Source organism: Chroicocephalus ridibundus, chromosome Z, assembly GCF_963924245.1.
Source record: "Chroicocephalus ridibundus chromosome Z, bChrRid1.1, whole genome shotgun sequence".
Taxonomy (NCBI): Eukaryota; Metazoa; Chordata; class Aves; order Charadriiformes; family Laridae; genus Chroicocephalus; species Chroicocephalus ridibundus.
Genome location: NC_086316.1, coordinates 63,093,893 through 63,108,424, shown reverse-complemented (window position 1 = coordinate 63,108,424; position 14,532 = coordinate 63,093,893). Strand labels below are relative to the sequence as shown.

The 14,532-nt window shown below is 42.5% G+C and overlaps 1 protein-coding gene across 13 annotated transcripts in view; it reads left to right on the top strand.

The window, feature by feature from the left end:
• Nucleotides 1–434: 434 nt before the first annotated feature.
• ERBIN (erbb2 interacting protein) overlaps nucleotides 435–14,532 on the top strand; it is a 123,859-nt gene continuing 109,761 nt past the window's right edge. For 7 of the 13 annotated variants that reach the window (XM_063319546.1, XM_063319552.1, XM_063319550.1 and 4 more), the window contains exon 1: nucleotides 909–1,269. The gene's annotated coding sequence lies outside the window, so the exon portion shown is untranslated. Of the gene's footprint in view, nucleotides 701–908; nucleotides 1,270–1,429; nucleotides 1,703–14,532 lie in introns of those variants that run through there. The other 6 variants (XM_063319549.1, XM_063319548.1, XM_063319543.1 and 3 more) reach the window with 3 other exon arrangements.

The window sequence follows — 14,532 nt, the reverse complement described above, 5'->3', positions numbered from 1 at the left end:
TGGGGGGTCTCTCGGGACAGGCCCCCGGCAGCCCCCGCCGCGGGCCACACGTCGGGCAGCGGCGGGAGGGCCCGTTCCGCCGCCCCGAGACCCGACCCGTCCCCCCCGCCCCGCCGCGCCCCTCTCCCTTCACAGCTCCTTCAGCCCCCCGCCCGCGCCGCGCCCCATTGCATTTCTCCACCGCCCGCTCCCGCCCCCCGCCGAGCCCCATTGGCTGCGGCGGCCCGTCCCTCACGACGCCCCTGGCTGAGGATTGGCTGCGCCGCGGCCTCCTGCGCTCAGCCCCACACCGGTGCGGGGGGAGGGGAGGCTAGTGGGGCCCGTCTCCTCCTCGCCAGTGGGGGCGCGAGTGCCGCGCCTGCCCGCTCCTGCGGCGTCCGCCTCCGCCCGGCCCCGGCCCCGGCCCGGATCCCGCCCCCACCCCTGCCGCCGCGGTGCCTCCCCCGGCCTGGGCGGCGGTACCGGCTGCCGCAGGGGCGCGGCGGCCTTACCTCCCCCCTACCCCGGTCCCTTCCCCGCCGCGTCCCCCGTTCCACCCCTTCCCCCCCCCCCCGGGTCTTTCCCCCTCCCCACAGCTCCGCCGCCTCCCCGGGCCCCTGCTGCCGAGGCCGGGGCGCGGGTGGCGGGAGAAGGGGGAAGTGTGCGAAAGGAGGCGGGGAGAGAGGGCGGCGGCGGCGGCGGCGGGCGGGCGGGCAGGCAGGTGAGGCAGGCGGCCACCCACTTCCCTCCTGCCCTTGGCGGCGGCGGCGGGAAGGGAGGGAAGGAAGGGGGAGGGGGTCGTGTGGGGCGGTGGCCGCTTTGGGGCAGCGCGGCGGCGGGTGAGGAGCGGGGGGCGGAGCGGGCAGGCAGGCCGGCGGGCCAGGGGCGGTGGCGGGCCGGGCCGCGCTGGCTGGGCCGGGGGTGGCGGTACGGGGCGGGGTGGTGGGCGCTGGGCTGTCGCCGCCGGGAGTCGTTGCTGGCGGGCGGGGCCGGCGCGGCTCGGGGCCGCCCGCGGGGCAGAGCCCGGCGCCGCTGACGGCGGGGGCCGGGAGGAGCCCGGCTCCGCGGCTGCGTTCCCCCCGCGCACACGCACGTCGCGCGCTCCGCGGACGCCCCCATCCTCGCCGAAAGCTGTTGCATCTTTTTTTATTAATTTTATCCCCCCCGCCCCTTTCTCCTCTGCCCCCTTCCCCTTTCCCGAGAAGAGAACTCGATTGGATTTAATATATTTCCGTGGGGTCGGAAGAAACTCCTGCCCGCTGGATCTGGTCTAGACGGCCGACAGACAAGGTAAATTAAATGGAGAAGGCTTGGGGAGCAGCATCAGCAGCAACAACAACAGAAAAATCCTTGCTCTGCTGAAGGGGGTGGGGAAAAAGGAAGGAGTTCACGCTTCGTTTTGATATCCTGTTTTTGGCCTTTATTTTCGTGTGTTTTCCGCCTTCCGTAGTTCAGCTGTCCTTTGTGTTTCTCCCCCTCTCGCCGAAATGCCGATCGTATGAACGTAGTCGCTGTTTTCATGGAGGCTGAGGAGAGAGTCTGGGGAGGACCGAAAGTTTTTAAGCTCCTCAGACACAGAAGTTTCTTTGTTCGGTCGGAGAAGGTATTGAACTGAAACTGCTCGACTCCGTGACTCTGCTGCTTCAGCTCCTTCCCTTCCAAAACGATTGCTAACCCTGCGAGTATAATCAGCTTCTCGGGAAATAAGAAAGTTCTAAAGGAGGTAGTATTTTTTATTTAATCGAAAGATCTTGAGGCTTGGCCCTCCCTATGTCTGCCGTTTCTTGTTTGTCTGTCACCTTGTTTTCTGGAATATCGATTAGTGTGTGGTCGGTCGTCTTCAAGATAGCTGTTAAATTTCTTTATAAAACTGTGTCCTTGTGTCCTCTGTAAATGCTGTCGCGCTTTTCCCCCTCGACTGCTGCCACCACCTCTCTTCCTCCCCTCCGCCCCCTCTCTGTCCTCAAGATGACGAGTTGGACTGCATATTTTTCAGCTCGTGTAGGAGAGGTCCGTATTGCATTTTGATCATTGCACAAGTTTATCTGAAGAACCTCCATTTAAAAAAAAAAAAAAAAAAAAAGCTAGCTAGTGGTCTGACTTCTTAAAAGTATGTGCAGTCGAACCTCTGAGTTAAGGTAGCCTTGTTTAGTTTTGATGACCACTTTCTCCGTTATCGTTTTTGAAAGGATTCCTGTTTGAAGCTGTTGATGCTGTTGGAGGGGAAACTAAATGCCAAGTTTTGGTGGAAGGTTGTGTACTGGTGGTGCTTGTTAAGTTATGCCAACTTACTAGTTGCATGTAGTGAAAGCAATATTGCTCACCGCAGATAATTTCACATGCCTCAAAGAGGCAATTAATTGGTTGGTTCTTCCATGAAGGCAAGGAATTTCTCATTTTGTGAATGTTCAAAATGAGCTAGAAGCCATAGCTCTGTGCTAGCTTATTTAAATTTTTGTTCCTGTTTGTCAAACTTGAAAGCAGTATGTTGGTCGGATAGGATGTGCGTGTGTCTCTCAAGTGTCTGAGATGTGTTGGTATTTGTGAGGCTTGGACAAAGTAATTTCTATGCGAAATTTTTAACACCCCACATATGCAGTTCTTTAACATCATCAAATAATGTAGCATTTGAGGAAAAAATTAATCCTACTTCATCTGTTTCATATACCGTGAGGAAAAATTTTAGCATTTAGCTGCGCTAAAGTGGCTTCTATGGCTGATAACAAGTAAATGATTTGCCTTCCAATTTATAGACTTACCTTTCCAGGCAGCAGTTAAGGGTTCTTCTTAGGCGTCAGAAAGGGCTGAAGAAAATAAATGGCAGTGAACTTCAGTTTCCTTATATGGCTGATGCTTGGCAGAAAAGCAATGAAGTCTAAATAGAGTAATCCTTTTACAAAGAACGATCACTTTCCAAGGCAGTGTTTCAGTCCCGATAATGACTTGAGATTCTTGGGCGGTGGGGGTGGGTTGGGGAATTGTAGCAATGCATGACAAATTTAGTTGTAAACCACTATGTTGGTAATGGATGTAATTTTGTTTCTTTTCAGACCTTTTGTGTTTCTCATGATGCACTTGATATTTTTCAATGCCGTGTAGAAGAATAGATCCTTGTAGTGGAGCCACAACTTTTTACGCTAGCGTTTTGTCACCATGGTAGCTATGGATAAGGCCCTTTTTAATGATGAAAGTGTAATTCAGTACTGCTTACAGCTAATGGTCATATCATAGAATGCCATTCATGTCATTAACATAGTTTAGGAGTTATGAAAGAATGTATTCTTTCTCGAGATCAGCCGTCTCAACTAAAAATCAGTCTGACATCATTATTCATATTATGAATAAAAAGGTTTAAGTATACACATGGTAGCTCATGTTGCTTGAAACAAGTGTCATAGATACGTGTCGATGGCTTGAGGAAACATTCTTTTGACCTGGCAGTTCCTTGCTCATTAAATTAAGCTAAGTAAACATTGGTAATTTTAAGTAGGTATGCTTGCAATCTAAGAGCTAGAAGTTACAGTGTGTGACGTGCAATGCAATATGATTATCGGTAGGATAATTATCATATTAGTAAAAATACGATTAGATTTGTCTTATGAATAAGCTGCCCAGTAGATAATGTTTGGTATAAACGTAGTGCTCTGTCGGGTATCCTTTTGCACATCACATTCATATAGAATTGATGAGGGGGCTCCATGGAGAAAGTATTATTGATTGAAAGTTGTGTACTGTATTAATCTGGTGGTGTAAGAAGACAGTGTGATGATTTGTCCTCAGTGGAATTTGTTTAGAGTCTGTAGTCCCAGGCACAAAGAACCATGCTTGGAACATCAAAGCTAAGGAAAGGCTTGCACATATGTAGCATACATTATACATAGCATGTTTGCAGTAGGTTCTAGAAATAGAAGGGGATGGGAGCAAATTCCTCAACTCAGCTTTCCTGTAGGGGTGTAATGAATCACTGGCTGTCTGCTTTGTTTTCTTGTTTTTTGTCCTTCCTGCTCCCAAGCAAAAGGGAAAATCTTCCAAGGAAAATGTTACGTAAAGATCAGATGGCTGGTATGTCATCTCTTCAGCAGATTCTCCCTGTAGAATAACCTGATCTGCTAAAGGAGGGTCTGACATAAAGGAGTTAAAAAACTAACATTTTCTGAATGAGTAACTAGTTGAGTTGATGGAAAAGCTACTTTTATGGATATGAAAATAGTAGACTGTATTTGTATGTGAGCATGCAGCTGTTGATAGTGACATAGTTGATATAGGTAGTTAAATGTGAATTATCTGGAAAATGAAGATTTAGAAACATTGCTATTTTATCTTGTCAGTTTTTGAGTAAGTAAAACAATATGTCAGACGAGGCTTCTCACATCAGAATGAAAATGTTGAAGGTAACATGTTTATCAGTTTGATCAGTTTGTGTAATAAATAGTCTGTAGTTAACGCCTGGCCCCCTTCCCCCCCCCCCTCCCCCCCCCCCCCCCTCCGTTTAGAAAGTACAGCGTTTGTGGTAACCTTTTACATTGCTAGTTTGTTGTCTTTGGAACATCTCTGAAGCCCACTGCATGTTTCTGAGGTATAGGTTACGTCTTCTACAACTTCTAAAAGTTTAACTGATTTTGAGAGGTTTGCTTAATGTTTTGAATGCGTAGAAAATATCTTTTTGTTAGCGTTGTGGGGAACTTGGTAACAGTTCTGTGGCTACTTGCATGGCAAACTCTGCTCTGGTTCTGGACAAGAAGTACTTTTTTTGGTGGGGTCGGGGCTTGTCAAAGCTTCGAACATGGATTTCACACAGTCCTTAGGGTTCCCTTCATGCTCTCAGGGAGCAGCTGCAGTGTGCCACTGCAGTTTCCAACTGTGAGGGTGCCATGCAGAGCCCGCTGTATCAGCACAGCTGGCATGGTCTCTCCTGCTGATTAAATATTGGTAAAAATTAGTGGTCCTAAATAACACTGCCCAGTGTACTTCAGTAATAGTTAACTGTTAATCAATTTTGTTGAGTTCAAGGGGACAGGTGATATATAGGGAAATGTGGCTGCTCCCATGACAAGACGTGTATGGGGTTTTTTGAAGGATTTTTTGATGTAAAATGATTACTTTATTGAAATACAGCCTTCATTTCTCATTAAGAATACAAAGTTCATGTATGTCAGTAAAAACATAAACGTTAAGTTTTGAAAGTAAGATGCTGATTTAGATGAGATTTATAACTCTCATCTTCTGCCTAAGAAAAATGGAAAAAGTGAATATTGCTATGGTAGAATTGGAAGTATTTTTATTACATAGTAGTCTTGGGATAATTCTGCTTTCCTGCTGTTCTCCCTCATTAGTTACCAGTTCTTTTTAAGATACTTGTTTCTCTGATGCTTAAATTTCAATACGGGTATTTGACTCTATTTAGTTTCACTCAGTTCCCCTGAAGGTGGTACAGAAGCATAAAGTTTCGACTAAATTGCGCCTTCCACCTTTAGAAACACATCGTGACTTTGCATAACTGAGAAATAAAGGTAAACAAACCTCTTCACTTGGTCTAAACGAATCCAAACTGAAGTGTACTTAAATTGGGAGAACATCAGCATTGTGACTTCCCTGGGGTAGTTTAAGTTGAAAAGTAGACTAGTTCTTTCTGTACCTGGAATTAGTTTGTAGATACATGATACTAAGTGATCATTATACATAGGAACAAAAAGTGATGTTTAAACAGAGTCTGAGAACAATGATGTGAACTATCTTGGTTGCTGTGGCTGTCCTAGAAGTTGTAATAATGTCTGAAGGCAACCAAGCGTTTGGAGCTTCTTGTTGCATTTGAAGGCTCAATATTGTTAGGTAACAAGTCTTGTACACAGCTTTGATTAAGGAAGGTGGGGGAATGCTTTATGCCTTCCTCTGTTCTGTATCCATCCAATGATGATGCACAATAGACTGTAAAGATCACTTAACGATAGTAAGGACAACTTCTGTCCCTGTAAGAGCAAAGCTACCAGAAAGATGGTAATTGATTCCAAAATGCACAACTTTGTTCGTAGTTTCTCAATTTTTAAGTATCTAATATTATACACTCTTACATCATTTGTAAATAGAACTATGTTTTTTTCGAATTTTTGTTTCATGCTTTTGCATAACTGCTTTCTGCAAGCATAAGGCTATATTATATATGCAAAGTAAAACAACGGCTAAAAGCAAAAATTCTTTAAGATTCTCTTATTCAGATGCACATTGTGAGAATAATAACTGGAAGAAACTGTACATCAGTATCTTTAGAGTGATCAGTTTCGAATTACACTGGGTGCATGAGCTCCCTTTCCAAACAAAAAAGTCTTCTAAGCACGCTGAATTCTCCAAGTTCATATAGTTCAATACGTACAGTACTGTGCTTCGTGTCTTGTAGGACCCGTTACAAAGTTGACTGGGGTGGAATGAAGAGAGATGTATAGACATGGTCTGACTGTTCTCGACTGTTACACACTTCCAGTAGGAGAGACTGCAGCTATTTGAGTAGAATTTCCTTTCTGGGAACAAACGGGAAGGAAATACTTGTTTTAGGAGTGTTGAGTTTTGTGTTCTCTGGAACTTAAAATTGCGCTTCTGAAGTAGATGGCTGGGGTATAGTTGTCTTCCTGTGAGCTCCTTAGTGCTCAGTGGCTCCTTCTTGTATCAGTTGTCCTGGGCTAGCTTTAAGAGTGGAAGAAGATCTGAAGTGATTTGAAGTGTTACTAAAAGTTACAAATACTTGAGATGAAATACTCTTTATTTGGAACAGGGGCTATCTTCCTCTGAAGTGGCCAGGGCCTTACTGTCCTTGGTGGTGAAAGCTCCAGTATCATTAACTAAATTAAAAATATTTGAACTTCTGCTACTATATTAAAGATAGCTACGGAAGGGTGGTCTTGGTGTCTGAAGTACTGCGCTTTGAGTTTTACTGCTGCCTTCACAGCTTCTCCTCTGTCTTCAACTCTGTTTGGCATGAGAAGTCCCTGTAGCAGCTGCGTAGGGGGCTCCATCTTACCAGGCAGTTATGGAAGAAAAGTTTCATGTTCTTCCTTAGTCCTCTGTACCATAATGTGGGGTCTGAGTTTAGTATGGTTGCGGAAATTATTTCTTCAGCCTCCCTTGCCCACTTTGGCCTTGGAGTTTTTCACAGAATCACGGAATCTTCGGAGTTGGAAGGGACCTCTAGAGATCATCTAGTCCAACTCCCCTGCTAGAGCAGGATTGCCTAAAGCACATCCCTCAGGGCTGCCTCCAGGCGGGTCTTGAAAATCTCCAGAGTAGGGGACTCCACAACCTCCCTGGGCAGCCTGTTCCAGTGCTCTGTCACCCTCACTGTAAAGAAGTTTCTCCGTGTATTTGACCAGAACTTCCTATGCTCTAGCTTGTGCCCATTGCCCCTTGTCCTGTCGCAGGGAACCATTGAAAAGAGCCTGGCTCCGTCCTCCTTAAACCCACCCTTTAGATACTTGTAATCAGGTCCCCCCTCAACCTTCTCTTCTCCAGGCTAAAGAGTCCCAGCTCTTTCAGCCTTTCCTCGTAAAGGAGATGCTCCAGTCCCATAATCATCTTGGTTGCCCTTCGCTGGACTCGCTCCAGTAGTTCCCTGTCCCTCTTGAACTGGGGAGCCCAAAACTGGACACAGTACTCCAGTTGTGGCCTCACCAGTGCAGAGTAGAGGGGGAGAATGACCTCCCTCAACCTACTGGCCACAGTCTTTCCTATGCAGCCCAGGATGCCATTGGCCTTCTTGGCGAAAAGGGCACACTGCTGGCTCATGGATAATTTGCTGTCTACCAGGACCCCCAGGTCCTTCTCCTCAGAGCTGCTTCCCAGCATGTCCGCCCCTAACCTATACTGGTGCTTGGCATTCTTCCTTCCCGGTGCAGGACCCTACACTTGCTTTTGTACGTATCTTCCAAAACTTCCAACCAGACTTCCAAAGGAGAGGGCATAGCTGCATCATGATACGTCTGTACATCTGAACAAATGTGTGAAATGCAGTTCAAAGATGCCTGTGCATGTCAGTCACAGGTTCAGTCATCCACAATGGCTATGGATATCATTTTAAGTGTTTGGATGGTAGAAAGTGTTTCCAGGCTTGTCCAAGAGACTTCTGTTAGGCTGCTAAGAAACTTCTTGGTAATTGCTGGTTTTTCCCCAACATGTGACTGTAGTCATCCTGTCTTCACTCTCCCTGAGGGGAGAAATGATAGTTTAGAAGATCAACCCAATTGTCAGCAATTTCATCGAATTACTGCAAGTCTTCTTTCTTTACGTACAGGTAACCCTGAGGATAGGACGGAGGTTTATAGTTGAAATGGGATATTGGAGAACTCTTAAATAATGATACTAATGCAAATTAATGTGCTTTTTCCCCTCTGTGAAATGATATGCTTAATAATCTGTACGTGCTTATGCATGCTTGTGGTTAAATCAAACAAAAAAGCTTGGCTGCAGAAGTATTTACGGGGTTGAGGCCTGTATTTTAGGTAAAAGTAAACTGAAAGTATGGTAGCATAGCAGTCTGAATCTTTCATCACTTAAATGCTCTGTAAATGCTCACTTTCCATGCTGATGCTAGAGTATAATATGCAGGTGTTGAATTTACTTAGTTTCCACTTCGGCCTATGGGGTAGGCATGTCTGCCTGAAGGAGGAGATGAACCTGCTGCTGCTGGTACGTTTTCTTGCTGTGGCAAATTAGTCTGTGGTGACCTGGAATGTCAGCTTGGTAGTTAGCTCCTTTTAGGAGAACATACTCATTTTGGGTTACTTCTGGTCACATAATCATATGGGACGTTAACCTTGGAGCTGTGGGTTATTTAAGTTCTGAAGTGCTCTGTATTTTTTGGGGATTGGCAATGAAGTTCATCACTGAGGGATAAAATCCAAAAGTTCACATCTTTCTGATTCATAGCGATCCAGCCTTTATACCATTTATTTCAGTTGTGCTTTAGTAGACTTATACAGGGTGATTTATTCTAAGTAATGGAGAATATTAATGCATTCTTTAGTAGATCTCCTTCTGGGAGGAATTACAGGCAGAGGGAATCGAGTGTAGAATGCTAGAAAATAACATTTGGAGCAAACCTAGAATTTTACTTTAAGGTTGCTTTTGTTGATTTACATATGGGTGTTGGAAAACTATTAAAAGCAAGGTAACAATTAAGTTAAGGACTCAACTCTAAGTAGGAAGAGGAGAAAAAGATGTTTAAACCTGTGTGTTTCCATCCTTTCTGGCAATGTGAGAGGAAGAGGAAATAAACTGGAACTGAATTTGGCAAGCCATCTGGCTCTGATTCTGATGGGTAAGATCAGAAATGTTGATAGGGGGGAGGGAGAAGCTGTCAGAGCTTTACTATTTTACTATACGATTGTTTAACTATACTGCATCTTAGTTGTGTCTTTTCTTTTAGGAGACTTCTTTTTCTGAACAATGTTTTGTGGAGGAGGGAGCATTCTGTGGCTATTAGAAGATCCTGTTCTCCCGGTGCATTATTCTTAATCTAAACGTTAATCCTTTGGGTCCAATAGCAGAGATTTCATGTAAATAAATGAAAATATAAACAGTAAAAGTACTAGAAAAGCAAGAGAGACCTAAAATAGATTTTAATAGACTTACATGAGAATAATTTACTCTTCTGCTTGTTTTTATCTGGGCATGCTCCTCTATTTTTCAAGGAGCCCTTATTTTGTCTTGCTTTACTGAAGCGAAGCAGAAGTGCTGAGGATGGTGGCATTCCTGTGTGCTTTTTGCAATGCTGCTCTTACGGGAGAAAGACAGTGGAGCAGACAAACATTTCTGAGGGATTTTCCTGTGGGAAACCTGTGGGATCTGTGGGAGAGGTATTGTCAAGATTTCAAATGTCCTGTAGTCTTTCATTACATTCGTGTTACTGAATTGGTTTTGCAGCAGCCGCCTGTGACGCCTCAAGGGAAGGATTGTGGCCCTGTCGATGGAGCAGGTTAAAAGAAAGTGTTGGGATGGGAGAGAAACATATATTTAATCAATACTTTTTTCTTGTCCTCTTTCTTACTTCTCCCTTTATACAAAACGACTGTTCAAGAACCAACAAATTATTTCTTAAACTTTTAAAAACACTCCTTGCTTTCTCTCAACTGGCCTAGATGGAGCGAGTCCCTGCCTAGATGGAGCGAGTCTACTGAATTCAAATACATATTTGCTCATTTTAGATCCATAGATCAACCATTGTTCCAGTTGTGTTAAATTGTGACAAATTTTTAAATTTCAGCCTAGGAGTATGAAATATCTACAGAGGAATAACCTTCGCTCAAAATCAGAATGTTACTCGTGTTCCCTGAACTTGTATTAACTTGTTTTTAATCTTTGAAAAGTCTGAAGGGAAGTATGCACTGGACAATTAAAATTATTTAAGATCACAGTTTTGAAAATTGTGAACTTCCTACATTGTGCTATTCAGTTCCATTTTCCTATTCGGAGAAAAAGAGGCTGACATGTTAATAGCAAATCAGTAAGGCACTGTCCCACTTTTTACTTCAATAGTGTCAAAGTAGTATTGTACCTTTTTTTTTTTTTTTTTTTTCCCTCTTGCTAGAAAGCACAGGATGTCAGAAGTTAAATAACACTTTAAGCTGAGTTATTATTAAATCAACTTTGAATTCAGGTTTGAGGCTGTAATTTGCACTGTGATGGGAAGGAAGAATCTTAATGAAAAACATGTTTTTTATTTTAGAGAGTGAATTATTATCTATGTTGATAACAGTACTTTAAGAGAAACTGTACTTCAATATAATTGTCTAAATTACAAGTAATTCTTAATTTTTTTTATTGTAAGCAGTAAGCTAGCATTATTCCCAATCTAAAGAGGCAAAAATACTTTGGAAATCATTCAAGAATAGCCTTCTGTTAATTTTGTTATAACAGTTGCTTATCCGATCTCCAAAACGCCTGTTGTAGTAAAATAAAAATAACCTAATAGCTCTTCTTTTTTCTTTAATCAGCATCTGTTGGCTTAGAGTAACACAACACTAAGTAAAAAGAAAAATAATTTAGTACAAAAAATATTATCTTAAACACTTCATTACTGTGTTGGGAGTGAAAAGAGATTATAAGTGGGCAAAAATCAAACGGACATTGTGAGAGCAGAGCTGAGTAAATACAGGACAAGAATAACAGTGCTTAGTCACATGGGAGATATGAAGAATCTTGTAGTTAGAACCACAGCTAATACAAAGAGGAGTAATTTTTGTGCATCACAATTGTGATGCACTAATTGGAATGGATCAGGATTTATGTATTGGTTGTAAAATGACTGTAGAAGAAAACAGTAGACGGAGGTGCAGTTCAGGGATTCCTATATTTGCCCATGACGGTAACTCTTGAAGCTGCTGAGAATCATGTTGAGCTAATATGTGTCATAATTACGGTATAAACTAAAAGGAGAAGATGCTTAGAATCTGGAAAAAATTATTATTATTTTTTTTAACTTTTGCTCTTTACAGTAATAGTGGCTACTCCTTATCATAGCAGTGAAAAAGGTCTATTAAAGTAAAACTCAAACTCTTTTTAAAGCTGCATTGTAAATAAAAGCTTACTGGGTTTAGTGCTGCATTTTATACTAAACAAATGTAAAAGTAAAACCAAACCGGCTTGTTGAGGTAGGTGACGCGAGACAGAATCATAGAATTGCCTAGGTTGGAAGGAAGTGTTCTTTAAGGGGGAAGTATTTTAAAGTAAAATGGAGGTCCAGTTGTATATGCTATTTTTTTAAGTACTGGATTTCATTAGCACACTTCGTAGCATTTTAAGTGTCGGGGTGCATGTTTATGTGTACTTTTTGTTAGGATGTATTTTTTTTGAAATCTCACAATCCCAAAATGGGGAATGAATACACATTTCCACGTGCACTCCTTTTTTTTTTTTTTTTGAACTCTGGTCTAAGAATGTGTTTCCACTGTTGTTCCTGTTACGCAGACTGAATTGTGTAACCTGTCTAGATTTGGTGCAGCAGTTTTTCTGGGCAGTTTATCCATCTTATTAGCTAGAGGGTTTTGAATGTGGGTTCCTCCTCCTTCTCCCATGCACCCAGTCTCTCCTTGCTTTGTATCTCAAAGTCTCATATTGTTTTGGGCCTGCTATGTTCTTCTGACCTCTGTTGTTTGATTCATATTAGTTTTAGCTAGGAATTCTGCCAGTTACTTTTTGGGTGGAGTACATGTAAAGCAGGGCAGCAGGGGCTGTTTTGTTTTAATATATGGATGACACAATTTAGAAAGCAAAATAATTAAGAAACCAGGAATCTTCTGATAAGAAATAGTTCTGGGTTTTTTTTTTCCCCTTTCTGTTTTGCTTTGTGCTGATGTATTATGTGTTGCAGATTGCATGAATTTGTCTGCAGGCAATTAAATGGAGAGTCTGGTTAATAGAGGAGAACTTTTATTGTATGTTGAAATACTGCATATTTACAGCAGTGCAGCTTGCTTGTTTAGAAAGCTTTGGTGTCTGCTGCAGATGGCTGCACAGTCTAAGGAGTGGCTTCCTGGCTGCATTGTACATGAAGTGCCAAACACGATGAGAGCAGTTTTGTTCTGGGATGCCAAAATACATTGAACCCATTCAGGAAGCAACATATGTCAAATGAATAAAAATATCACACTCATCTGAAACAGAATGTGGTAGTTATATTTTTCAAATCTGGTTTCTTCTCTGAATTTAGGGGTTAATAAAGGACTTCTTATATTGAAGATAGTATTGAATAACAATTGCTGACTTACACTTTCAGCATTTTCACGAACAGTTTTTTCCTCGTACCCTTTTTTGGTTTTCTTTTAATTAACATATCCCGTAGATGGAAATTGAAACAAGGAAGCTACCAATAGAGCTGCTGTATAGGAAAAAGAGTATTATGTTTTTCTTCTTGGATATCTAGGGCTGTGCACAGTATACAGGGTTTTGGTGTTGTTTTTTTGGGGGGTGGGGTGGGGTGTGTGTTTGTGGGTTCCCCCCCCCTTTTTTTTTTTTTTGTAAGGCTGATAGCTTGTGTGTTTCTTTACATCCCTGTCACAGTTTTGTGTAATTGCTTCATACTGCAGGTAGAAAACCAGGGCTGGTGAAAATAAAAATGATCAGTGAAAGATGTTGTTTCTGCCCAAACTCTTAATTCCAGCAAGTTCTCAGGACAGGAAGTGGGAACATTTGCAATTAATACCTCCAAATATTGCAGAATTTTATTATGATATAGAAACAGTCCCAGGGCAGAGCATGTTTTGTTGCATATTACTTCCTTGTTCGCAAAGGAGGTGGCAGTCATTTTGATTCTTCCTAGTTGGAAGGCAAATATATTAAAAATTGCATTGACAGAAAAATACATGTCTCTAGAAGCTGTAATTCCATTTGATTGTTTTCTAATGAGTATTTTGCATAGGTTTTTTCTTATCTGAAATAATTAGAAAGCCTTGATTTTATAGCTCTCTTAAACCCAGAGTAATGAAGTATGTATCTTTAAAGCAATTTTGCGTGTCCTTTCTGAATGTTTTCTCTTGTTTGTTTTTTCTCTTCCATCACTATGATTAGACATAGAGTTAAAAATTAACTTCAGTGAATTATCTTACGTAAGGTTCTTATTGTTGTTCTGTCTTGTGTAAGAAGTGATAGGTCCCTGAAAGGGAGTGAAGAGGCAAGTGTTTTCTTTTTGTTACTGTGGAAGGCATGGATTTATTTAAATCGGATTTATTTAAATCAAACATTTAATAATAAGGTTGCTTCATGTGAAGCCTGGCTGTAGCAAAGGCCATAATTCCCATCATTTCTATACTTTTTAAAAATGATATTAAGAGTTCAGTTGTGAAGCAGAGTTGGAAGCTTGATGTGTTCCTGTCTTCTGGGTTGAAAGAGGAGATGCTGGTGGTACTTTGTGTTTTAAATTCTACCCTTCCTGTTCCCTGAATTTTTTAGCTGTCCCATGGTAATGATACCACCAACTAAGGATGTGCTCATCTGCTGAGAGATGAGCCGTACAGTCCAAAACAACTTCTGGAGTTGCTTGTTTGTGTCTAGGTCCATACCAGCTGGGTTCTCATGTGCTTTCATATTTGTTCTGGCAGTCCACTTGTCTTCCCTGATTATGATGTGTGTTAGTTTGTCTGGTCTCAGCCTTCTTTGAGGTAATTATGAGAGAATCTATAGAAGACATGTTCTGATACACAGGAACTTTCCTCCTTCTCAGCCTTTTTTCTTCTGTGAAGTGTGATGTTTATGTTCATTCTAGTCACCAAATTTTGTGTTTCGTGAATGAATAGGGGCCCTTCTAGCCAAAGGGAGGCCTGATCTGCTCAAGTACAATTCATTCCAATGTTTCTACTTGTCTGCCAGATAGCAGTGGCTACAGCACTGTTCTGTAGCTATTGAATTGTAGGAAGTACCAGAAATAGAGCAAAGAAATGTTCTATCAGGTCTCTGTTTTCCTTCTGTCCTTTTGTGTTTCTGAAATGTACTTGCAGTGCACCGGAGCAAGTATCTGTGTTTGTCCACCTCCTCCCCCCGCCTTAGAGGTATCTCTTATTTCTCTAGAGTCTGGCC